This window comes from Odocoileus virginianus, chromosome 19, assembly GCF_023699985.2.
Source record: "Odocoileus virginianus isolate 20LAN1187 ecotype Illinois chromosome 19, Ovbor_1.2, whole genome shotgun sequence".
In the NCBI taxonomy this organism is placed as follows: domain Eukaryota; kingdom Metazoa; phylum Chordata; class Mammalia; order Artiodactyla; family Cervidae; genus Odocoileus; species Odocoileus virginianus.
In genome coordinates, this window is record NC_069692.1 from 20,122,213 (window position 1) to 20,149,824 (window position 27,612).

Below are 27,612 nucleotides of genomic sequence, written 5' to 3' on the forward strand. Positions count from 1 at the left end.
GCCAGAAAGATAAAGACCAATACAGTATACTAACGCATATATATGGAATTTTAAAAGATGGTAATGATAACCCTATATGCAAAACAGAAAAAGAGACACAGATGTAAAGAACAGACTTTTGGACTCTGTGGGAGAAGGCGAGGGTGGGATGTTTTGAGAGAACAGCATTGAAACAAATATACTATCAAGGGTGAAACAGATCACCAGCCTAGGTTGGATGCATGAGACAAGTGCTCAGGGCTGGTGCACTGGGAAGACCCAGAGGGATCGGGTAGAGAGGGAGGTGGGAGGGGGGATCGGGATGGGGAACACATGTAAATCCATGGCTGATTCATATCAGTGTATGGCAAAAATCACTACAATATTGTAAAGTAATTAGCCTCCAACTAATAAAAATAAATGAAAAAAAAAAAAAAAAGCCTAGAACCCCACCCGGAAGCCAGGGTGAATGAAAACTCTTCTCAATATCCTAATAATAATAAGATTTTTAATTGCAAAATAACTTCATCATACTGACTCATTTTTTTAACATCCATTTTTATAGTTATTTAATTATCTACCAAAAACTTTTTAGTTATTTGAGTTTTTCCATGCTTCTTGTCTGTCACATTAGCCACATCTGAGATTTTGTGTCGAGAGACACGTGACCGTGCTTTGAGCCTGTGCTCAGTCATTAAGTCACATCTGACTCTTTGCCACCCCACTGACTGTAGCCTGCCAGACTCCTCTGTCCATGGGATTCTCCAGGCAAAAGTACTGGAGTGGGTTGCCATTCCCTCCTCCAGCATATCTTCCTGGCCCAGGGATCGAACCCACATCTCCTATATGTCTTGTGTTGGCAGGCAGATTCTCTACGACTTGTTCAGAGGCAAGACAAAAAACATGCAGTAAAAAGTGGGAGCCACTGTTGTCTGCAAATATGAGAATGACAGGTACCAAAAAGTGCATCTTGTACACTTGAAATTATTGACAATTATTCAATTGAAACTATTTTTCAATTGAAATTATTTTTCCCTAACATATTTGAACTTTGAACTAATATTTGAGTACTGGATGTAGACAGGAAGCTCAACTTGGCCAGTTACTTCAGTAATTTCAAATGGAGATTTTTTTTTTTTTGTATCCTTTGGCTACTTTTGATCAACAAAAATTAAAGCAAACATTTTCTTTGAAAAGAGCTGGTACTTGTCACCTATCAAAAGGTTCTTGGTGACATGTCTGTGATACAGAAAAATACTGACATGAATACTGGCAAGTTATTGTTCTCAAACCTGCATGATAAGTATCAATGTTGTTTTCTATTCCTTATAATTTGATGCACTTCTGAGAATTTTTAGATAAGAAGCCCACATGTTGCATTTAAAAATGAAAAATGGTAATCCATAATTGTTTTTCTTCTCTCACAAAGAGACTTGACTTATATATAGTTAACTACTGCTTCACCACTTAAAAGTGAGAAGATATCTGACTCTATTTATTTTCAAAAACCAATTTTTAAACTTTTGTTAAGTTCAAGTTCTTATGAAATGCTCCCTAATTTTTAAGCCTTATCTCTGAATTCAACCATTTTTCCTTTAGGCAAATTTAGAGCATCAGCAAGCATGAGAGAAGGGATATTTCAGGCAAGTAAACTCACTGATACCCAGACATTAAACTATTGGCTTTCCCTACAGACAGTGCTGATGCTACCCACCTCTGAGCTGGCTTTCTGCCTTTGAAACTAACAACCTGAGCAATAAGGTAGAGCCCAAAGATTCACCTGTAACCTGTCCTCAAGGTACATATCAGAAAGTTTGCAGTATACCTTAGAAACTACCGATGAGAATACTCAGTTTTCTATTTTGTTATTAATGTCAGGATACCAGTAAGTAGCCTTCCATCTCACTGGCTCCAGCGTGGTATCAACATTGGCATTCCTGTTATGTTTTCCTACCCAGCTCTCTTTTTAGTTCTCCATGAGAATATCAAACCTTCAGTCACCTCCAGCCAGCACAGCACATATTTCTTGACCCTGTCTAAATGGGTAACCTTCCTTCTTTCTTCAAAAAGAAGATCACATCTCCTTTATTTTCAGCCCTTTTCTCTGTAATGATTTCTTCAAGTTAGCAATGAAGTATGGTTAAGCCTGGCATATAAGTAGGGAGGGAAAAGAAGTAGAATATGACCAGGACTTCTGGATATGAGAGTTGGTAGTTGACAAGGTCATTAACTGAGACAGTAGAAGATAGAAAGCCAGTCTTAGAGTGGTGAGTTCAGATTGGGCTTCTTGAGTTTTCGGTACCCACAGGACAGTTGGGTAAAAGTGTCTCTCAAGCAATTGGATTGAAACTAGGTTGCAAGGGGCCTGCCACTGACATATAAATTATATATTATCCGTAAGACTGAAAGAGATCACCTTGGGACACACGTATAATGAGAAGAAGAATGAACTAGAGATGGAATCCTGAAATGCATCAAGATTGGGCAAAGAAGAGATGTCCTCCCCTGTCCCAAAGGTTAGAAGATACATTCAGAAAGGACAGAAGAGAATCAGAAGAGAGGGATGTCGTGGAAGTCAAGGAGTAGATGGAATAAGTAGCTAGTGGTGTTAACTATATTTAATAAAAGGAGAATCAAAAACTGGTCATGAGATTTGGACTGAAGGACATTGGTGACATTGGTCAGAGATATTCCAGAAGAGTCAGTCCTTTGTTACAACCAATTGACTCTTGATTTCTTAAAAAATTATTTCCTTTGGTTTTCCCATCATTCTCCTGCAGTGCAGCTGCTTCTCTATTGAATCATATCCATCAAAGTGAACTGATTATTCATACATGACCCAGACCTTCTCTCGCAACCACCGTATGTTTCTGCTCCTCTCTGACAGCCAAGCTACTTGAAAGAAGTGTTTATGCATGCCACATCTGCTGTTTGGAATCCGTTTGACTCATTAGCCCACTCCAGTTTGGCTTCTGCACCATTACCACCCCTGCTTTCTAGTAGAACTGTTTGGGTTTTTTTTTTTTCTAGTTTTCTGCCTGAGATTTATTTTTTATTTATTTATTTTTCCATTTATTTTTATTAGTTGGAGGCTAATTACTTTACAATATTGTAGTGGTTTTAGTAGAACTGTTTTGATATTAAGATCACCAGTGACTTCAAAGCAGCCAAACCCCATGGACATTTTTAGGCCTGTTAGCAGAGTTGCACATCACCAACCCTTTCTCATTGGATATTCTTTAGAAGGACTGATGCTGAAGCTGAAGCTCCATACTTTGGCCACCTGATGCGAAGAACTGACTCATTGGAAAAGACCCTGATGCTGGAGAAGATTGAAGGCAGGAGGAAAAAGGGATGACAGAGGATGAGATGGTTGGATGGCATCACCAACTTGATGGACATGAGTTTGAGCAAGCTCTGGGAACTGGTGATGGACAGGGAAGCCTGGGGTGCTACAGTCAGTCCATGGAATCACAAAGAGTCGGACATGACTGAGCGACTGAACTGAACTGAACCCTTTCTCCATTTTCATACATTCTCTTCTCTTGTTGTGACACCATATCCTTTTGGCATTCTCTCAACCTTATGTAAACACTTCTTGTTTTGTATCCTTTACTGACTTTTATTCTACCCAAGTTCTCAGTGAGACGTTTTCCCTGGATTTTGTCCTAGACCCATTTATCCTTGTTTTCTGAACTCTCCCCATAGGTAACCACATCTGTTACTGGATTTGAAATGTTTCCCATTGGATGAAACTCAGATTTACAACACCAGCCCAGGCTTTTCAGTGAATATCTGATAAATACATATCTACTGAATAGAATGAATATGAAAAACTCTTTCATATCTATAGGAAAAAGAAAGAAGGAAACAGAAATTCCACATTAGGAATCTGAGAGGAAAGGAAAGATGAAAATTGTCTATAAGCACATGAAAATATCCTCAGCCTCACTAGTAATAGAATATAATAAAAAGTAATAATAATTATAAATGATAAAATTTATTCCATTGGGCAATATAAATATGAATTATAATATTTTTTATAATGAGTAGGATTGAAGAAATGTTCCTGTGTAACATTGAAACATTGAAAGGAGAATAATATTGTATACTCAAAGTATAATTTATAAATATGTATAAAAGTGAAGATTATACATGCCTTTTGATACAACATTACTACTTCCAGAAATGCATCCTGAAATAGTTCTGTAACTGCATGATATACAGTGTTTTTAGGATTTATAAAAGCACAGGTCCAGAAGCAATCTAAATGTCAGTCAATAAAGTATGAGTTAAATAAATTATGTGTCATCTATATATGAGGTTGTCATAATATGATGATGTGGCTCTATTTTTATTTTTAGAACAAAAGCAATACTATATTAAGTAAAACATCAGTTTTCATAATAACATTCATATTATGATCTTTTTAAAAAAATTTTGTTTAGACATACCTAGAAAATAGTTTGGAAAGAGACCCAGTGCAAGGTTGATAGTAAGTCTTTCAGGCTGTTATAATTACAACACTTCATATTTTTCTTAATACTTTATGTATTTCAAATTCTTTCACTATACCATGTTATTAGCTTTTATCTCCTTAATTATAAAAAGCTGTCTTCCTTCAAATGAATATGGGTGTTCTTTTTCTGTTCTTAATTACTGTTTTTGAAAAATTATACCTCAATAGCTTTATAAAATTGTGAGATATTTTAAGTGTATATTGTGATGTTGTGATATACATTGTGAAAGGATTCCCCTGATCTATTTAATTAACATATCCATCACCTCATATAGATATCTTTTGGAGGGAGGTGGAGTGGGAACATTTAAGCTCTACTATCAGCAAATTTAAATTATACAATACAGCATTATCAACTTTAATCACCATGTTTTATGCTAGATACTCAGACCTTATTTATCTTATGGAGGAAAATTTGTATCCTTTCACAGCCTCTCCTTGTTTACCCCACCCCCAAGCCCCTAGCAACCACAGTTTTACTTTCTGTTTCCCTAAGTCTGACATTTTTTTTAAAGATCCCACATATAAGTTCAGTTCAGTTCAGTCTCTCAGTCGTGTCCGACTCTGCGACCCCATGAATCGCAGCACGCCAGGCCTCCCTGTCCATCACAAACTTCCGGAGTTTACTCAAATTCATGTCCATCGAGTCGGTGATGCCATCCAGTCATCTCATCCTCTGTCATCCCCTTCTCCTCCTGCCCCCAATCCCTCCCAGCATCAGGGTCTTTTCCAATGAGTCAACTCTTCTCATGAGGTGGCCAAAGTATTGGAGTTTCAGCTTCAGCATCAGTCCTTCCAATGAACATCCAGGACTTATCTCCTTTAGGATGGACTAGTTGGATCTCCTTGCAGTCTAAGGGACTCTCAAGACTCTTCTCCAACACCATAGTTGAAAAACATCAATTTTTCGGTGCTCAGCTTTCTTCACAGTCCAACTCTCACATCCATACATGACCACTGGAAAAACCATAGCCTTGACCAGACGGATCTTTGTTGGCAAAGTAATGTCTCTGCTTTTCAATATGCTGTCTAGGTTGGTCATAACTTTCCTTCCAAGGAGTAAGCGTCTTTTAATTTCATGGTTGCAGTCACCATCTGCAGTGATTTTGGAGCCCCAAAAAATAAAGTCTGACACTGTTTCCACTGTCCTCCCATCTATTTCCCATGAGGTGATGGGACCAGATGCCATGATCTTAGTTTTCTGAATGTTAAGCTTTAAGCCAACTTTTTCACTCTCCTCTTTCACTTTTATCAAGAGGCTTTTTAGTCCCTCTTCACTTTCTGCCATAAGGGTGGTGTCATCTGCATATCTGAGGTTATTGATATTTCTCCCAGCAATCCTGATTCCAGCTTGTGCTTCTTCCAGACCTGTACCATGCAATATTCATCTTGTCTGGCTTACTTCACTTGGTTAATTACTGTTGACACTTGATGGCAATGTGATGGGGATGAATCCCTCTCTGCATCCATTTTCCCTTATGACCAGTTTTGAGAGATGAGGGATGCTGGACCCCACACTCGTTTATCCTTCCCTAGGGTGATCAGGGTGCTACCGACATAGTTGTTCAGAAACACCTAGACGCAAGCTAATTTTCAGGTTTTATTAGGAAGCTTTTGGCTTTTTTTTTTTTTTCAGTTAGAAACTAACGATAGAAACTTTAAAAGAAATGAGATTTCATCTAAAACAAGGTTGGCAGAAAGCTACCTGAAAATAACATTTAAAAGCTTTGAAGATTGGGAGATATGTTAGAAGTTCAAATAGCTTTTTTCTTATCTGGAGAATTGGATAATTCACTGTTTAACTAGCTAAGAAGAATTTTTTTCCCCCAAATTTAATGAGGAAAGATAGTGTATAAAATAAGAGTTCAAAGCATATTGAAAATCTTTTTTTTCCAAGTCTTTTTATCTGTTTTTGAATATTAAGATGCAGGTTATAATTGTCTGAATGAAAGTAGTTAATGAAGATCTTGAAGTATTTTACTAAAAAGTATGTCTGACATTCTCAGGGCCCTAAAAGAAAATTATAATTTAATTATTAAATGTTGTCTACTAGAAAAAATAATTTCATTGTTTGAATATTTTGTAAAAATCTCAGTCACCTAGAATCCAACAGAGATAGTCAATTCCTCCTCCCCTGGTTTCCAGACCTACACTGATGGCAATTAAACGAAAGCAAATTTATATAAGGAATTTAATGGAAATAATAACAACTGGATATAATACTGCTATATGTTTATTTAGATCTCCTATACTGTCTATATTTTCAAGAATACTACTAATAATATTCTGGTTTCTACTCATAGGTATAGCAAAATCTTCAATTATCAAAAAAGCTTTATTTTTATTTCTAAGGGAGAAAGGTATTTTTGATAGCCTTTCTTTCACACAAAATTATTCAACAAGAAGAGATTACTGAATCATTATCAATTAATCTAAGAATATGATAAATTCATAGGGCTTCCCCAGTGGTTTAGCAGTAAAGAGTCCACCTACGGTACAGGAGATGTGGGTTCAGTCACTGGGTCAGGAAGACCCCCTGGAGAAGGAAACGGCAACTTCCTCCAGTATTCTTGCCTGGGAAATCCCATGGACAGAGGAGCCTGGCAGGATACAGTCTATGAGGTTGCAAAGGAATTGGATACAACTTAGTAACTGATAAAACAATGACATAACAGTTGATAGTCTCTCATGCAATCCAAGTAATTGAGTTTTTACATTCCTTTGACATTTATCTTTATTGTTAAGCAACATTGCTATTTTGCTATTTCAGTCACTTTAAGGTAGAGATATAAATAATATTATTAAAAGTTTAATATATTTGCAGTATTTTAATTCTTTTCATTTAAAAGTGAGTGGAACTATGTTGGTACAATGTAATCAAATTACATGTTACAAAACAAAACATTTTTAAAAGACACAATGACAGTGTTACTTAGATAAAAGAGAAAATTAATGAGTCTTAGAAAAAAATTTGTAGATTACATCTCATGAAAACATTCTTTAGGCTATCTGTGGCCTAAATATTTATAGAGATAGTCTGCAAAATGGGAGGATGCAGAATAGAGAAATTTTGCTGCTTTGGCTTCTTATAGGAACCTGTAATACATGGCACCCACTTGTTGGAATTTCATTGAAAGCAATACCTATTTTTCTGTTAATAGCAGAGAAATTATGCAAAGATGGGGCTATTGAGAAGAGGGAGTCCAGTAAACAGTAAGTTCCATGAGGTCAGAAACTTTGTCATTTTAGCATCATGCCTATATTGGGGTCCTCAAGTCAGTTGAGTGAATATGGAGGCAGAAACTCTCCTGCAGGGTTTTGACAACAATGAGCACATTGGGAAAGGGAAGTGGGAAGCTTGGTTCTGCTTGAGTGTTCCAAAAAGTAAGTGTTGGAAGACATATCTAATGTAAGTATATTAAGAAATACTGAGCGTTTGCATTTATGATTAAAGCAATAGAATATATTGTAAATAGATTTGGGGAAAAAAATGTCTGTTGTTAAGACATACATGTATGTTTTCCATGCTCTGTTTAAAATGAATATTATCAAATTACTTCCTTCTTCTTGCTTTCTCTGCAAGTTATTACAAAGGTCAACTTCAGTCCTGTCCATATAGACTGACTATTACCACTCTCTAGTTACTCACACTGTACTTAAAAATAGAACCATATACTCAACCAGCTTCCCTGTCAGTCATTTAAAATTACCTTCCTGCCTGCTGGTGAACTAGAGATGCTCACTCTTCTGCCTGCTGTTAATTCTTCAACCTTTATGATTGCACCAGTTCTCTCAACTTCCTCCCAATAACTGAACTTTTTTATCCTAAAAAAATAGCCTTCCTTTTATCCTGTTTTTGACTGTACTGACCAATCACTTGAATAAGAGTCGACTCTGCTGAATTGCTCAGGTCGCTACTGTTACTGTTGTTAGCCTCATCATAACAATGGCCGTGTAGCGTCCTTTGCTTTCTCAGCTCCATCTCTCACTGCATCCAGAGCGAATCATCTAAAATAGTAACGTGATTTTGTGCCTGGGCCAACCCACCAATTAGCGTAGGACATGACTCAGAGTACATTTTTACCTTCATATTAAAATAATGTAGAGTCTTATCACTTAGATTACTCTAAATTCTGGAAATGACAATAATGGCTATAGCTACTGAAATACTATAGTCTTTTCTTTAGACATGGAAGCCTGGCGTGCTGCAGTCCATGGGGTTACAGAGTCAGACACGACTATGTGACTGAACTGACTTTCTCTATACTTGCCAAAGAACCCTACACATTCTAGTTATAATATCCTTTTCCATTAAAACCCTGCTAGTACCTTTTACTATCTGGCTATAGATATAGTATCTTTAAACTAGTAACTTACTATTCAATGAACAATGAAAGAATTTTAAGAAAATGCCTTACAATTATAATTATCTTAGGCATATTTCTTTTAAGTAAACAGAGAAATTTTAATCATTTCGTAATTTTTGCACAGTAATTTTTATAATACTTATCTCTGGAGAAAATGTGTGTTAAACATTAGTTTCAAAAGATCTAAAACATTCATAAGTTTTTCATTACAGTTACATTAATTGAAATTGTATATAGTCTGATATATTTGAATAGATGATGTTAAGTTTGTGGCCAAATTATACTCAACTTTGCAATTTCCTCTGTTTCTTTAATGATAAAAGCTTTGTGTTGTGATATTAAAGTTATTAAAGTTCTTAGTATAAAAATACAACTCAATACACGTTAGTTTTTTGTTACATGAATTGTCATAATTTACCTATATGTGGTGCTTTGGACTACTAATTAGGCTGTGTTCTTAAATGTGTAATAATTCATCTTGTTGACAACTGATTTTTGTATTTTTATCATGACATATCACTAGCAAAAGTGTCTAAATAAGAAGTTCCACTTTTAAAAAATGAAAACAGTTTATTAACTTAATTCTATTACCATCAGTTGCTTTTTGTTAAATAGGAATTTTGGCTTGCTTTCTGAGATGTTTGGAGAAGATGTGCATTCAGACTGATGCTCTAAATCATCCCTCAGACATATATCTATGTCTGTATCTACATCTGTTCTGTATCTTATCTAAATCTAGATCTCTGTGTTTAGTGATTCCAGCAAAAAATGTCAAAAAATTTTAATGATAGCCTTTCCAATAAATAAAAATATTGAAGTAGCGCAATGCTTTTTTAACTCGAGTGTTCAAAACCTTAACCACTAAAGTGCTATGTTGGCAGAAGAAACATTTAGTTGTAAAAGACTACCCATTTCACAGTGTGTGGTATGCATGTCCTCTCTCTTACTTAAAAGAACCAGTCAGTCAACAAATTTTAATTGAATTTCTGCCATGTACAAAACCAGATGATGTGGATTGGCACAAAATACCGAGAGATGCATTAACACCGAGAGGCAGTTCTGTTTTGTGTAATCTAGTCTAGGACAGACATGATGGATATTCATAAAAAGTCACTAACATGATGTCACATGAGTATTAAAAGAATTATATAAATATTTATTAAATATAGTATATAGAAATAGAGATTGATGGAAAGGCAATGATATCACAAATTATAAACACAAAGACTTCTTCCCCCAAATCCTCTGTGAAATGATTAATTGCATATGTTTTTACTGGCTATGATAATCTAATCCTAATTAGATTCCTAATCATTGGTGGTTACTAATTGGTTAATAGGATATAATAGTTCATCTACAAAGGGTATTAAGGAAGACCTGAGAAAACCAAGGCTAATCTGAAGGTTCAAATCAACAATAACAACAATATTAATAGCTAACATTAACACAGTGTGATGTGGTATATACATGGATTATAAAGTAAGAAAATGCTTTTATTATCTCCAGATGATAATCTAAGCCATTAAGGCTTTCCTTGTCCAAAGCCTCACTATAAATATTTGTTTCCTACATCTCCAGTTCAGAACTCATATCTTACTCTCCTTATTGTCTCTTTAATTTTAAATAACCAAGTGGCAGTTGGAGCCAAAGAACCTTATCAAACGGAAGTCAGCCTTGGTAGAACATATCAGAACTAGGAATATCAAAATTGGGGAAGTCCAACAGTTAAAGGAATATGGCAAGAAGTCAGGGGAGCCACCAGTTTTTAAATTAGGGGGAAATTGCCAATCGGCAAGGATTGAGAACTAGGCAAGGAGACTGGGTGTAAAGGGCTTCAATTGGGGAAGGAGGCACTGTGAAGGGGTGCCCAGCCCAAGTGTCCCCCACTGGTAAAGCCTAAGGACAGTCAGCTCACCACCATGCCCTAGGCCACAGCTGCAATGCCTTTCTCATCTTCCTCTCTTGCCTTGCATCTCCTCCATCGCCCAGTCTTACACAGCATTGGGCTGCCTCACTAGTGTTTGTCACCCTGCTGCTGATGGTGTGGAGTTAGTACTTTAAATGGAAACTTTTTTTAATCTAAATTCAAATGTCTATGAGAACTAGTTGGTACACAGAATCCCACCAGGGAATCCTGAGTCTTCAAGATCTGAAACAGGGGCAGAATTTTCATGTATTTTCCTCAGGGTCAAATCAAAGGAGGGCACACATGGCTGAAAGAAGTTACCCCAGGCACCATCTTTTATTTGTGAATAAGGAAAGACAGTTGGGAGCCTCTGCATTTCATGGCTCAGTTGTTAAATTTATTGGAAGATGGATTCAAGAATATTTGTATTTGGGTTTGAAGTCCATCATAACTTATTATGGAGATACACATATAAGACATATACAATAAAGGGGTTAAAGACAGACGCAACATATAGACAGAAGGTACTGAGTATCCAGGACCTTGATAAAAAAAAAAAACAGGATTGCCTCAACCAGGTTATTTCTATAAGTTTCCCATTATTGTTGTTTTTCAGTTGCTAAGTTGTGTCCAACTCTTTGGGACCCCATGGACTACAGGACTACAGACTTCCCTGGCCTTCACTGCATCCCAGAGTTTGCTCAAGCTCATGTTCATTAAGTTGGTGATACCAACCAACCACCTCATCCTCTGTTGCCCTCTTCTCCTGCCCTCAATCTTTCCCAGCATCAGTCTTCTCCAATGAGTCAGCTCTTCCATCAGGTGGCCAAAGTATTGGAGCTTCAGCTTTAGCATCAATCCTTCCAATGAATATTCAGGGTTGATTTCCTTGCAGTCCAAGGGACTCTCAAGAGTCTTCTCTAGCACCACAATTTGAAAGCATCAGTTCTTCGGCGCTCAGCCTTCTTTGTTGTCCAACTCTCACATCCATTCATGACTACTGGAAAAACCATCACTTTGACTATATGGACCTTTCTTGGCAAAGTAATGTCTCTGCTTTTTAATAGATCATCTGGGTTTGTCATAGCTCTTCTTTCAAGGAGCAAGTTTCCTGTTTTAATAAATTCCTGAGTTTTGTTTAGCCTGTTACCTGATAGTAGTAGAGATGTATGAGCCAGACTCGGTTGAAATCCTGCCTCTATTCCATCTCAGCTATGACTTTGAGTAAGTTACTTCAGTTCTCTGAGCCTTGAAGTCCTCATCTGGAAATTGGGGTGATAATAATAGTCACAGGGCTATTATATGGATAAGATGAATTATAGTATTTTTCCAAAGCTTAGAATAGTACCTAGTAGTTTGTAAGTATTTCTGAAATGTAGATGTTTTCAAATTTTTCTCTGTTTTCCTAGGTCAAAAACTTAAGATATGCCTGGATTCCTCCCCCTCCTCAGCTCATTGCCTGTATTCAGCAAACACTGCCAGTTCTGCCTTCTAAACAGCACTTGACACCATCTGCTTCTCTCTCTGGAAGGGCAGCTGCTGCACTCAACATCTTTAACTTGACCTACAGTAGCCTTCTCCCTGGGCTGTTCCCTCAGCCTAGCACCCTTTCAATCTGAACCTCAATCACAATTGTGCACACTCAAATGTGCATGATCCTTATGAGTACATGATTTTCCAAAGCCCAATCGAACTCTGTTCTGAAACCATATTGAAACTGCTCGGATGGTAAAAAGTATAAACACACTCATTTGGAAGTTTTGGGGTCTTCTGCATTGTTGCATCATCCTGTAGGGCAGAGACAAATGAGAACCTGGTCCTTGGTCCTCGCTGGTGGCCATGAGGCATCCACCACCACAGGCTGCATTGTTCTGCTTCACTCTGGCCATGCTTGGGTACAGAAATCTTTTCCCGGTCGCCTGTGGCCTCATCTGTCTCCTTGTAGAGCATGCTAATTTTCTTCCTGTACCATTGCCTCCTCTCTGGGTAGACTTTCCAAGGGTACCTGTTTTCCAAGAAGGAAGCTCAAACCCTCTCTGCTCCCTTTTGCTTCTTCTCTGTCCCTCTTCTCTCCAGCCATTCTCCTCCTTGCCAAGAGGACTGCCGTTCTAGCTTTGTGTTTATTTCTAAAACCGTTTCCCTGGACCTCCACATTCTCTTCCTATTACCTACCTCACACAGTCTCTAAATTGCCCTAAGGCAATTTTGGATCAGAAAAGCCAGAGAGAACATTTCTATTTTTCACCTTACCATATTTCTTGCCTGAGGCAATGAGCAAAGGGTCTGCTGTCTGCTTAAATGAAGAAAAGGAAAAAGAATGACAAGGAGAAAAAATAGATTTCTATCTGAAATATTGTCTCACTACACATTCAATAGACAGAAGGCAAATAGACTGGCTGAAGACCTAAAACACTAATTAAATCACATCATCTTCCTGTATAAACATTTCTGGAGGCTTCTAATTGTGTTGAGCATCACATGTAAATTTCTGGACCTGATGTGCAAGTTTAGACATGTTAGCACAAGCCCACAGCCCTCCTCCCCACTCTTCTTCCCTGTCACTCCCTCCCCCATCCCCAATGCTGGGCCATCTTAAACTGCTGCCTGTCATAAGACAAGACATGATGGCCCCTCGGATTTAAACTACACTGTTTGATAGTGTGTGCACTTAAGATCTACCTAGCCTGCTGCTGCTGCTACGTCGCTTCAGTCGTGACCGACTCTGTGTGACCCCATAGATGGCAGCCCACCAGGCACCCCGTCCCTGGGACTCTCCAGGCAAGAATACTGGAGTGGGTTGCCATTTCTGCCTACCCTACCCTACCCCACGAGAAACAAAACAAAAACCTGGGAGGAAGCAGCTATTCCTGAAATCATTGTTGATCAATACAAAGTATATGTGGCTGTTGAGCCCTTGAAATGCAACTAAACTGGATTGAAATGTACAATTTCAGATTTCTAAGATTTAGTACCAAAAAATATATATAAAACTTCTCATTAATAGCTTTTTACATTGAGCATCTATTGAAATGATAATAGTTTAGATATAGTGGATTAAATAAAATAGATTATTAAAATTAATTTCACCTTTTTTTTTCCTGTTTTTTGATGTTTCTACTGGAAAATTTTATTTTATTTTTTTTTAACTTTTTTTTTTTTTATTAGTTGGAGGCTAATTACTTTACAGCATTGCAGTGGTTTTTGTCATACATTGAATTAGCCATGGATTTACATGTATTCCCCATCCCGGTCCCCCCTCCCACCTCCCTCTCCACCCCATCCCTCTGGGTCTTCCCAGTGCACCAGCCCTGAGCACTTGTCTCATGCATCCAGCCTGGGCTGGTGATCTGTTTCACCCTAGATATACATGTTTCAATGCTGTTCTCTTGAAACATCCCACCCCCGCATTCTCCCATAGAGTCCACAAGTCTGTTCTATACATCTGAGTCTCTTTTTCTTTTTTTGCATATAGGGTTATCATTACCATCTTTCTAAATTCCATATATATGTGTTAGTATACTGTAATGGTCTTTATCTTTCTGGCTTACTTCACTCTGTATAATGGGCTCCAGTTTCACCCATCTCATTAGAACTGATTCAAATTGCATATGTGGCTCACTTGCATTATATTTCTATCGAATCTGCTCTGGGTTGCAACTTTGATGGAAACCAACCTAAAATATGAAAGTTTATAAAGAAAGGACAGAGATTCTTCACCCACCCATCCTATCTTCTGAAGCTCCAAAGATGATGGTGCTTTATCCTCAGCCACAGTCAAGATCAACCTTAAGTTGCAGTGAGATTATAGGTAGATTACATTTTTACAAAAGAAAGCATTCCTTTCCATTTCTCAATATATTCTGTTCACAGGCCCCTAGCATTCTAAAATCTTGATTAAGAATTATAGGCATCCCTGCAATTATCCTCAATAATATAATTTTCTCTTGTAATCATCTAGAATTTATGCTCATCTCCCTTCACAGCTGTTCAGGATACCGTGAGCAAATAGTGATAGCCCTGCTTTGAGTCCCATGAATTCTACGTTCTCAGTCTTCCCGTGTGTACAGATTCTCTTCTGCGGGTCACCGTAATTTCACAATTGGACAGTCAGTGGAGGGAGGAATGAAACCACCTTAACCCACGGGCTAATAAAAATCCTCAGCGAGCTAAACTTGTATGAAACTGATTCAGTGTATTAACTCTCAAACCTCTGCAGATTGTCTGAGAAGCAGACACATAAGCAAGAATCTGCACAAAGGCATAGTGAGACTCACAGTGTTAGAGCAGAATATGTTTTCAAGAACAATCTGAGAAATCCTTCTTATTTTACAAATAAAGGAAGAAGATCTGAAGGAGTTGAAGTATCAGTGAGGGCCAAGATGGGAATTAAAACCCATGACTCATTCAGTCAACAAATATTTGCTGAGCTATTCACTGTGTGCTAGGACTCTTCTAGGTGTTGAGATGAAATAGATACTAGTTATGATCCTTCCCCCATTACAATAGAAACCCCAATTGTTTTAAAGTTTAAAGGAAATTTTTTGTCCCGTAGCTGAGAAGTCTGGCTGGCTTCAGGCAACTCTTGACCAGTAGCTCAGAGGCATCTGAGAGGATGACTCTTTTTCCCATTGTTCTCAGGACCACTTCTTCAGTGTTGGCACCATTTTGCAATCCTCTTCCATTCCTATCACAACACAACAATTCAGCAGCTCCTGGGGTTATGTGCTTTCAGGTACACATCTAGCACAAAAGAGAGTCCACTTTGCCCCTGTGTGTGTGTGTGTGTGTGTGTGAAGTTGTGCCCAACTCTTGCAACCCTGTGGACTCTGGCCCACCCGTGGGGCTCCTCTGTGTATATGATTCTCTAGGTGAGAATGCTGGAGTGGGTTGCCATGCCCTTCTCCAGGGGAGTGATCTTCCTGACCCAGGGATCGAATCCGAGTCCTTTATGTCTCCTGCTTTAGCAGGCAGGTTCTTTAAAACTAGTGCCACCTGGGAAGCCTCCCCCTGACAACACACCCCCCGCCACTTTGCTCTTAACATAGAAAAAGAAAGACCAACTTGGAACCAATCCTTGCAGCTCTCATTACCTGAGATGGATCATGTATTCAACCCTGAATACATCTATTAATTCTATTAGTGTGGCTTGGAGATTGGATATGCTGACTGACTTAAGTCAATTGGGGGCCACTCCCAGAGTTAAGAATGGTTTCAAGTCTATCCAAAATACATGCTGTGAATTCTGAGGTACCAGATAGGATGGGAAAGTGGAAAAATAAATGCTGGAAAGCAACAAAAATTGTAAACACCAAAGTGCTCACAGTTGAGAGCTGGTCAGTACTGCAGTTGATCTTTACCCCTGCTCCCGGGAGTCCCAGGCGTTCTCTCGCTATGTCTCTGGCATGTGAGGGCCTCTGCATCACAAGCGCTGATCTTGACTTCAGACTAGTCCTGTTTTTTCTGTTTTACATATTGGGCTTCTCTGTAAGATTTTATTTGAAGAGAGTGCTTCGCTGCTGAAAGGCAGATTTAAAACCACTCCCCCACATCAATGCGACTGCAGTGGCAAAATTACCTATGTTTTATACTTTTTAGGCGTATCCCTACTGCCATAGGGCCTCCCCAGTGCTGAGTGGAAACACAAAGGCATTTCTTGGAACACGAGTCTTATTGCTGCAGATTCCGTTTCACAGGCTCCTTTCTCATGCTCCTATTTTGCTATTAGTCAGCCCTTTCATAGACATTCTTTCCATTCCCTGCTCCATTTACTCACTCAAAACACTTAAGGAAGACGTCTACTTTTCTAGTATTTTCAAATAGTCAACTTTAAGGTCATGACTAAGCAAATGAAGTTCTTAACAGAGTGGGTCTGCAGATGAGATCCAATAATGTAGACAGTAATATCGCTGTCCTTCCAGTAATCCACTTGCTTACCCAGACTGAAGTTCTATCCTATACTTTGAAAATTAACTTTAAAGTAACAAAAAGTCAAACCACCACAAGAGAAGGTAAAGTGTCCCTTACTTCATACAAAAGTTAGCAATATTTTTCTTATGGTCATGTACTTGGTGAATTCTACTCTTTCTCTGCTGAATTTTATCTCCTTCATATTCTAGTCAATTAAATGTAAAATTAGAAAATATATAAGATTTTATTGTTAGCTCTGAAAGGATTAAACTCTTAACATTGTATTTATTTGTATTCATTCTACTTCCATCCCATTTCATCGTAATGATGTGTTTGGTCTATAAAAATTTTATCCTTAAAATGTTTCTTGAGAAACATTTAGGGAATTCAAAACATTTCCTAAAATTCAGCCTGAAACAATAAGTAATATTTGAATCATAAATTTTTGTGGAAGCTGGTAGTATATAATATTTCTTCACTTAAAATTTAGTGATAAGAATCAGTAAGGATACATAAAAATAGGTAATGATTAGAAATACTTTGACCTTCTAGTGACAGTTGGTAAAGAATCTGCCTGCACTGCTGGAGACCTGGGTTCAATCCCTGGTCAGGAAGAGCCCCTGGAGAAGGGAATGGCAAACCACTCCAGTATTCCTGCCTGGAGAATTCCATGGACAGAGAAGCCTGGCCGGCTATAGTCCATGGGGTCATGAAGATTTGGACACAAATGAGCAACTAACACTTCAATACTGGAAATACTTCAGATTCATATTGATCTATTTTTATATTAGTTATCTTTGGTTTTTATTTGATGCCACATTCTCCTCTGACTTCCCTGGAATTCCAAGGGAAATGTGTATACATAGAATTTGGGGAAGTGTTTGGGAATAGCAGCTATAAGGAACTGAGGGAAAGATTGGACAGAGGGAGAAAGTCACCTGTGAGCTTTTACAGCAGAGACCCCAGGTTATTATGGGAGCTTATAACCTTAATGGGACCTCAGAACTGCCTTAAGCTGTGGCAAGAATCCCAGCCTTTGTATCCCATGTTGACTAATCACTGGATATAGACTGCCCCTGGAGAGAAGGCACATGGTGAGTAAGGCAGTTTCCTCCACCAAGCATGATGCCTGGGGAGGGATGCGGCAGTGAGCTGCCTACACTCAGTGCTCTTGAACATTGGAGAAGTGAATCCTTCAGTTCTGAAGAGGGGCATAACCCCCACCACCACCAGAAAGGAGCTTTGAGGTATGTAGCTAAAGAATGCCAAGGAGGTCTGCTCTGTATCTCATTTGCCACTCAAATTATTCATGTAACTTTGAATGCATGATTAAATAAAGTAAAAGACATTTGTTGATACAATGAAAGTACAAGTAATAGATAGTTGATAAAAGAAAACGTGTCAGAGGTTCCCCAGGGTCTAAAAAACTAATTATTGATTAGCATGTTTGCACTAAAAGAATATTTATAAAGAGTATAAACACAAGGCAATGAATTTCTAGAAGTTGATTTCTTTGTTATGTGATACATTTCTTAAGAAGGGAGAAAGGAAAGGAAATCACAGGAAAATTATTTCACCTATTTCATTGATTAAATGGTCAAGCCTTGACCAGACTCTAAAAAGCTAGGTAGCAACCTTGTTATCATCAGGGACCACCAAAAGTATCACAGATGTTCTTCTCAGATAGCATATACACACAAGAAAAAAACATAAAAACAAATCAGCATAGATACAAGATTGAATAAACAATAACTTCAGCCTGAAAACTCTGCATTGGGAGCTGATAATATATTACAGACAGTGTTAACTTTGCACACTACTGAAGTTTATACATGTTGAAACTGTGGAAGGTGAGCATTGTCTTAATAAGTTTCATTTTCATTATTGATACTTTTATTCACCTACAAATTTGCCACTCTTTTGAGAATTATTCAGTTGTCTAAACCATAGATTTTAGTCATTTTCTTTGTAAAAGAAGAATTTGTATGGTTTTCCTCAGACTGTCTGGTAAGTATCTGAATTATTTCCTGGGTGAATCTTGAACCTAACAGAACTTTCTGGAGCAAACTATTAGTGCTTGCTTCTTATTTAAAGATGCATAGTTTTTATAGCAATCTTCATAATATTGTATTTTAGTCAAATGCTAGTTGCTCTTTCAACTATTCACTGTAGTTCCAAAAGGGATCACCATCTACATATATATGAATATATAATTGGTGGAGACCATAGTTCATATTTCATATATTATTGTTTAATGAAAAAAAACAAGTTTATCCTTTAAATTCAGTTATTAAAATAATTTTCTTTTGACTTCAAAAAGACAATAAAAAGTAAAGTTTCTAACTCTGCTCAAACTCCAGGAGATAGTGAAGGACAGGGAAGTCTGGAGTGCTGCAGTCCATGGAGTTGCAAAGAGTAGGACACAACTTAGTGACTGAACAGCAATTCTGCTCAATGTTGTTTATGCTCACGAAGACTGATCTATCCAGTATACATAACAGGAAAAAATATAATATGAAATAAAGGATAGAAATGCCAGTATGAAATATATCAATTTTCAAGGGCACTGGGGAAATTGAATTCTGACTAGAAAACAAAATGCTTAACCCCAAGGAGTTTCTTAAATTAATTTTAACTATCAAACCTTTAAACATGAGTCAGCAACTTCTTTATAAAACATGTCCTGATATTTTGGAGTCAACACATTTGTGGATTACAAACTATAGAAGCCCAGTGCTTTCTTGAAAAATCACATTTGTCAGTCACCCTTGTTTCTTTGATAAGACTCAGAACTCAATTTATTTTCCACTTTTCTTAAGTTCATCTCTCCTTCTTGGTTTATTACTCTTATTTCTCATGAAAATACAGAGTTTTCTTGTACTCATCACTAAAGAACAAGTAGAAAACAGCCTAACATATCAGTGGCCTTTGGGTTAACTCATTGCCCAACTGGTGGCACCCCCAATTCAAACTGACACCTCTAGAAAATTAGAGCCCTCTCCTCATGGTCCTTTGTGTTAAATTCATTAAAGCTTTAGAACTACTGTGTTGCAACAAGACTACCAAATGTAGAGAGTGCCCCACAGAAAGGTTCTTGGAAAGATGAGAAACAACAACCCACAGTTGAGTGAATTACCAATTCCAAGATGAAGGCTAAGGAAAAATAAACTAAGAAAGAGATGGATGAAAATGGCTTTATTTCTGTTAAGAACTCTGCTTTAAAAAGAAAATTAGAAGAGTTTTTAGTTTAACTACTCTTATTGCTCTTATCCCATTATCACAATAAATGAACCAAGTTGTGATAGATTAGATTTTACTTTTTAATTCAAATTGTTGTTGGTTTTGGAGGGTGTTTTGGGGGGAAGAGGGTCTGTATAGATAAGATAACAGGCTAAAAAAGAAATCCTCTCTCTTTGAAAATGCCACTGCTACACAAGTAGAACAGAACACAACCTAGGTCCTTTTCAGTAACGACAAATTGGTTAATAGTCCCCAGCCTTATGTTCAGAAGTTGTGTAAAATCCAAACAAACTAGCCAATGTAAAACTTGATTTTTAGTGGGAAGGTGACTTTCTTAGGACTGTTAAGACAACAAGAGGATAAGAGTTGGTTTCTTTTTTCTCTTAATAGAAGCACTGCTATAAAAAGTGCTTAAAGTATCATGAAAGCTTTTTACTTGCCTTAGCATAACAGGCTAGCAGACAAACTGTGTTATTGCCTCTTAAAGCTGAGATGAGTAGAAGAGCAAACTGTAATAGGTCTGCTTGGAACACTGTTGTTGAAATTCTCTTGATTGTACTTAAGGTTTGCAGTATGTGTATACAGTGATTGATGGTTTACAAGCTCCATCTGTATCTATCACTTTTCACACCCCCCCCAAAAAAACACTGTGACTTAAGCAGAGATATCTGATAAATTCAAAACTTGTGTGACTCAGCCCTGCCTGCACGTTTTTAGTAATTCCACCCCTGCCCCCACCTCACACACACCAGGTAATTTAGTTCATAGAATATTGTTCTGTGACATGTTTCTCTTTGCCAGTAATCTTGAAAATAATCAGATGCTGGACAAGCCCTCTTTCTCAAAGTTATATTAAGATATTTTATTAACAGAGGATATAATACAGCACATGTATCATGCTGCACACTGGTTATAGCCACTGAGAATCCCCAGGCTAGGTCAGTTTGTAAAAGTCCTATTCTATTTGCCTGCATAAAAGCCTGAAGATATGTGATATGTCATCATTTAAGCTGCATCTTCTAGGAGGTCATGAGATTCTACTGAAATATCTTTGCTGGGTCCTTTCCACAAACTCCTACCTTTAGATGAGTAAAAACACATAGTATTTTCCAGATTTGGCTCTACTGTGGCTAACCTGGTTTGGACACCTGTGTGTGTATAGTGATTACCTTGTTTGTCTATGATGTGGGCTTCTAGTGATGTGGCCAGAGCCTCGGATTCTGAGCATCTGCTCTTTGCTCCCTGATTGCTATTTATCGGAGCAGTCTATCAGGTGTTGCTTCCCAGCAATCCATTACTCGGCATGGTGTCCTCTGAAATTGTGCTTCAGTGTCCTTGCAAGACTGTCTTTATCCTCACAGTCTGTAGCTATCCCCCCCATCAGCTCACCAAACCACATCTGCTCAGTTGCCCTGGTACCATCTATTCGTCTCACCTGTGGGGCTCCAAGGTAACACTCTATGCTGGCAGGCAGGCTGCATACCAAGACATTATTGTTGATGATTACCTGACTTGCCATTTCATGGTGAGCCTTATTTACATCTACATGAGAAGAACCAGGTGGATTTTTCTAATTCATCCCTGTCTCAAAGCTGTGGGTTCGACCTAAACCCTCATTTTGTAAATTCAGAAGCATGATGCTATTTTGGTGTTTCGCAGTCTCCAGAAAAGCATATTTATCTTCTGAATCTAATTTTATTCTAATGTTCATTCCTTGCAGCCGTTGGGCAAGTTGCTGCTTACAAGCATCAGCTAGTAATTTTGTATTGTAATTTCAAAACATAGATTGCCAATGCCTTTTCTATACAGCTCTATATAGCTTTTCTATTCTGAATAGACTCTAAAACCTAGATCCCACCTTGTGATTCACTGGTTGCATCGCTAGTAAAGAACTAGAATTCTATCAGATCACAGTTGATTCCCATGTAGTAAACATGTTTCCAAATTTCACTACTGAAAATAATATAGGACATTATTTTGATCATGAGTATACCTCTACTTCCTCCTCTCAAAGTAACTTAGGATAGTGATGGAATGGCATGTAAAGTGCTCTCTCAAATATTTAATTTAAAAGATGTCTCCATAATGATCACTTTGTTGAGTTTCCCAGCATGTGCATTCACGCCACTTTGGGAAGTTGCTAATCCATCATGGCTGGTAAGGAGCATAGCTTCTTTCGCCTTCCATAAAAGGAACTTGTAACAAAAACAGCTCTTTTTCAATTACTAATTGCTTGAGCAGTTAGCTGCTACTAACCTTGGAGCATAGCTAGGGGGTATAGGTCAACTTTTATAGTGACTACAGACCAAACTTTGAATTTTGTAAAGAAAATACTGTGCCTCAACATTTCAACTAATGTTTGTAAATGTCTAAGTGATGTGCTAGACATTCTGATATTCACTATCTTACTTAAGCCTGGGAAAAACCTATGACATATGTAGTTTTCTCCATGGTATAAATCAAGTCAATGAGCCTTGGAATGGTTCAGTAACTGTCCAGATATGCAACTAGTAAGTGATATGGTAGGTCCTATGTTTTCTTCCATTCTCTTCACCACATTATGACTTTATTTCATACTAAACTTTTTGTACAAGATCATCACTGGCAGAAGCTGTGACCCTCAGAAGCTGGTCTCAGAGAGGTGGTCTTATTAAAAAAACATGTAAGTATTTTCTACCTACATGTTTTAAATCATGTGAGGAGAACTTAACTAAACTAGTAGGAATGTTTGTTAAAATCTCCTTTCCTTTTCTATCCATGATCCTCTATACCCTCACTTTCTCTGAGTCTTATTTAAAAGTCCTTCACAAAACACTCTGCCGCCCCTGATCTTCCGTAACTTTTCAGTCTTTTAACAAAGGACACTATTCTCCTAATCTTACCCTCTTACCTTTCTACCCACAATCCCAGTTCTCTTTCATTCTCAACATTCTTATTCAGCATCACAAAGGTCCAAAGAATCCACCACAAGGCAGTAGGAGAAGCCTCACGGGAACATGCTGAGGGTAGATCAGGGGCTGACTCTAGTGGACAAAGCCAGTACCATCTTCACCAAGCAGAGGCATAGGACAAAGCTGAGAGTATGAATATAGTAACAGCTTTTCCCCAACAACAATAACAAACTGGAGACCTTCATAAGAAGGACCTTTTTAACAAATCCAACACCTGCTTGGAAAAATAAGAATCATGCTCTGCTACTCCATTCCTTTTAAGTTTAGCAGGCCTGCTGCTGCTTGCCTTAGAACTCCCCATGATAATCAGTGACTTATACATCTGAGATGACTTTGTCCAGCTTCTGCTAGAATCTCTGCCCTAGTTCTCATACATGTCATCATAGCAAAAATATTTTGTCTAAGAAGTTAGCAAGAGAGGTATTTTCAAGTGTGCCTGCATGATTCCTACTGTGAATTCTCTCAGTAAAAAATGAAAGCCCAGCTCTGAAAACTACATGTTTGTATCAGTTAGTTATCTCAGAAGAAGCTGGATAACAAACAAGCACAAATTCTCAGCAGCATATAATAATAAGCATGTGTCTGGCTCATGATTTGTGGGTCATTTGGGATTGGCTAATTTAGGCCGCACTGGGTTGGGTATATGATGATCTCAGCTGTTTACTCATGTGACTGGGGATCAGCTGCGGATCAGGCTGAGTCCACAGGGGCAGCTTAGTTCTGCGTGTTTCCCATCCTCCTGCTCCCTGCCCATGTTCTCAAGACAGTAGCAGAAGTGCTGGAGAGCAAACTCAATAGGGCAAGCATTGTTCAGGCCTTTGGTCAAATTGGGCTCTTTAATGTTTCATAGCCCAAAAAGTCCCATGAACAAACCCAAAGAAAAGGAGTAAGGAAAGTGATTACCCATTTTATTAGGACAAACTACAAGGCACATGACAATGAGCATGGATCTAGGAAGAGGTAAAGAGTTGGGAACACTGATAGTGTCTACTATAGTCGTTGATCTATTATTCTTGAGTATCATCCTATTAAAAGTTAAGTATGGTTTCTTCTGGTAGTGTCAGCTCTAGATGCAAGCACGTTTCACTCATTCATCCATTCATTCACTTGTTCACTTAACACATAATGTTGAATTCTTTAGACAAGTGCTGCTTAATAGAAATATGTTGTGAGTCATAGATGGATTTAAATTTTTTCTGGTAGCTACTTTTTAGAAGATAAAAAGCCACAGGTGACCAGTAGCTACCATATTAGACAATGAAGTTAAAGACTATATATTGAACTTAGTGCTGAGGATATGACACCTGCCCCATAGATCTTACAATTTTGAGAGAAAGGAGATTTAAACAGTGAGGCATTATATATCTTTCTGAGAAGCTCATATTTTAGTTTACATTTCTCAGATCTTGTCATACACCAGTGTACCAACTCCATTCCTTATGGTAATAGTTTTCTATTACACATTTCCATACAACCTCTCTAGCCTAGTTTGGTTAGAGATATTTCAACATGCCTTTTCAAAATCTCTTATGAAGAGCTATCACTGTACTCTGAAGTCTGGCAACAAAGGTGTGTTTTTTTTTTTTTTTCCCCCAGAATCAATATAGTAAAGGGACATTATCTGAGATCTTATTACCAGGTGGATAAATTTTCACATTATAACTTTACCTGATAAGAGTCCAAGATCCTTCATGATAGAAATGTTGAACAGAAAAGTTGAGTTTATCAGTGTTCATCTGCTAAAAAAAAAAGGGGGGGGGGTGGTTGTAAGAGAATGCATAATAATAGTAAATAAAAGAGAGAATGTTACTTCAGAAGTAGTACAAAGAATAAGAAAAGCAGAGAATGGAGAAAATAAGAAAAAAGGAAACAATGGTCTTTATCTCTTTTTTACCTGATTAAGCTTGTAAGTGCCTAAAAGAAAGTTTTACCTTCTCTGCACTAAACTGTCTAAGCGAGATTTATCAAAAAGGGTGGTTTTTAGAAAGCAATTATTGTCCACTGAAATTGCAGATAAGGGTCTTGACAAGACTAGGGAGATAAGTTATTTTCTTTGTAGTCTAAAAAATAAAAAACCCGATATTTCTTTAAATATGTAGGCATAGCTTATAAAACTGAAAAAGGTTTCTTTTAAATGCTGTGAATCACCCTGTGATTTCCTTTCTCTTTTTAAATCCTGTTCTGCTTATTGCATGCCTTTTCTTTGGTGATTCATTGCTTTGACTGTGTAACTCCTTGATATCAAAACCACTTTGGGGAAATGCCCCTGTGCTTCCTTGTTCCTCTGGCAACATGGCAGGGCCCAGTGCTGGCACTTGGATTATGCTCTCAGAGAACCCAGAGCTTCTTTGACATAACTTGTGTGATTGGTACTTGCCTCCAAACAGCAAACAGTTTAGGTAGAGAAAAACACACTGGATTTTAAGCTCTGAGATGATGTTTTTACAAGATATTACTAAAAACTGCGGTTCTGGCTCTGTGTTTTCATACAAGACACTTTAGAAAATGACTATAATTACATAGCGAAGAGAGTCCAGATTACATGGTGGGCATTTTTACACATTAAATTGCAAAAATATATTTGCGCATCTACTCCAGTTTCTCATGAAGGATTTAAATCAGAACAGCAACATTGGTCTTGTGTTTAGTGACAAAAGATCATTTCAGTCATTTCAAATAATATTTTCCAGCTCCAGTGGATATCCACCAAATATCTTTCTGCTCTTCCTCCCCCAACACACGGACACATACACACATTTGACATTCTTGCTTCTAATACTAAAATACTTTGAGTCATTTCCTTTTATTAAGATGTTTTCAGATGGAGATTAAAAATAAATTGAAGAGTCAAGCAATAACATGAGAAATGACTTAAAACAGTTTAAGCTGAAGTCAATGAGTATATTGTGTCCTCACAAATTACCTAAGAATCTTTATACCCCCATGGCTTAAAACAAAGAAGGCATACTATAAATCTTTATTAGACGAACATGTGAATGAATGTTATCTATTTAACATTAAGAAATTGTAGTGACTGTGGGTTTCCCTTTTTCTGGAAGCAAGTTCCTTCAAGTAGAAAGAAGGATCTATGAATTGGACAGCCTTTTGGATATAGACATTAGCACTCTGTCTCTGTGTCATATTTCAAGGGCTAGAAGGAGTCCCACCAACTGCTGAGAGGCCAGGCCTAAATATAAGTGGCAAAATAGGGCCACAGTTCTCAACTCCTATTTTCAAACCATGGCTTCAGCCTCTTAAGTGTGGCCTGAACAGAGAAGTACAAGAATGGCGATGGAGGTCTAACCTTAATATGCTTATTACTTATGCTATATCCCTCTCTCCTGAGGAAACCCTATCTCAATCTCAATTTTAAGATTAAGGTCAGAGATACTCTGAATCTTCCTTTAGCAAAGCAAAACCCATTAACATTTTACTAGGGAAGTTCTTTTCCAGTCATCAGATAAACATAGGTCTATATTTAGGATGTGGGAGAATTTCACTCATTCAATAAGTAATCATCAAGCATCTTCACTGAAAAAGATTGGTCTCCTTTCGTTAGACAAGCTCTCAACATTTCTATTGGAGAAGGGAATGGCACCCCACTCCGGTGCTCTTGCCTGGAAAATCTCATGGATGGAGGAGCCTGGTAGATTGCAGTCCATGGGGTCACTACGAGTCGGACACAACTGAGCGACTTCACTTTCCCTTTTCACTGTCATGCATTGGAGAAGGAAATGGAAACCCACTCCAGTGTTCTTGCCTGGAGAATCCCAGGGATGGGGGAGCCTGGTGGGCTGCCGTCTATGGGGTCGCACAGAGTCGGACACGACTGAAGCGACTTAGCAGCAGCAGCAGCAACATTTCTATGGTGTTCCCACTATCAGAATTATCATTTTAAAGTTAAGATATGTTTACAGTAGAGGAATTGTTTAAAACTTATAATTCTAAAATTCTCTATGTAAAGAAGTACCTTAGCAACACTTTTATTAAATGTTGATGAGCAGGTATACTGTTGCTCTTAGAAAGCTTCTATGCTGACAGCACTTATATTTGGTTTTACTGCTTCCTTTTCTTCTACCTGCCTTTCATGTGAAGTAATACTTCATCTGACTTGCATGCAGGGTACAACAGTTTTCATTTGTTAGTGGAAAATCTCAACCTCTCTAGTGACAAGAAATGGTAGTCCAGATTAATGAACAAACTTTGGCTGTGGGGTAAGGGGGAGAGGGAGGACGGAAAGGGAGAGAGAGGAACTTTTCCCAGAAATTTCAGAATCATAGACTTTTAGGCAGTCTAAGTGTTCAGAGGACATGCAGTCAATGATTCTCAGTTCAGGTTGAGTATTACAATCACCTGGAGATCTCCTGAGGCTCCATCTTCTCCAGACCAATTGAACCAACATCTTTGCTAACAGAAAGAACCTGGGGATGGGTATTTTCTTAAACCCTGCCTACTCTAAAGTGCAGCCAAGGTTTTCAAACAATTCCTTTAGTCCAGTTCTTTTCATATGGATAGACAAAATAAAAACCTGTCAGAAAGAAATGAAATATAGTATTTCAGACCTTTTAGAGCCTGGATTAGAAATCACATTACCTAGCCCCAATCCAGAGCAATTTCCATAACATAGTACTAATATCTTTTGTTAGTCTTGACTCATTTGAAGTTTCCCCTGATAAAATCATAACAGGGGCATAGCAGGCACACAGCTGTTAGCAAGTGACCAGGCCCCTCCCCCAAGCAAGC

At 37.9% G+C, this 27,612-nt stretch overlaps 1 protein-coding gene and 1 long non-coding RNA gene across 9 annotated transcripts in view; one reads left to right on the forward strand and one right to left on the reverse strand.

Annotated features, from left to right (window-relative positions):
- The window catches only part of HS3ST5 (heparan sulfate-glucosamine 3-sulfotransferase 5), a 296,033-nt gene that overhangs the window by 74,255 nt on the left and 194,166 nt on the right, over positions 1-27,612 (forward strand). The gene's annotated exons all lie outside the window — the stretch shown is intronic.
- LOC110137767 (uncharacterized) lies at positions 15,285-27,590 on the reverse strand. Of its 2 annotated transcripts, XR_002314015.2 has the most exons (4): positions 27,463-27,590; positions 24,538-24,605; positions 16,093-16,253; positions 15,285-15,455 (listed from the first exon to the last, which is right to left on the reverse strand). It is a non-coding gene; the product is annotated as an uncharacterized lncRNA (long non-coding RNA). The 2 variants fall into 2 exon arrangements; XR_011481892.1 differs by lacking the exon at positions 16,093-16,253.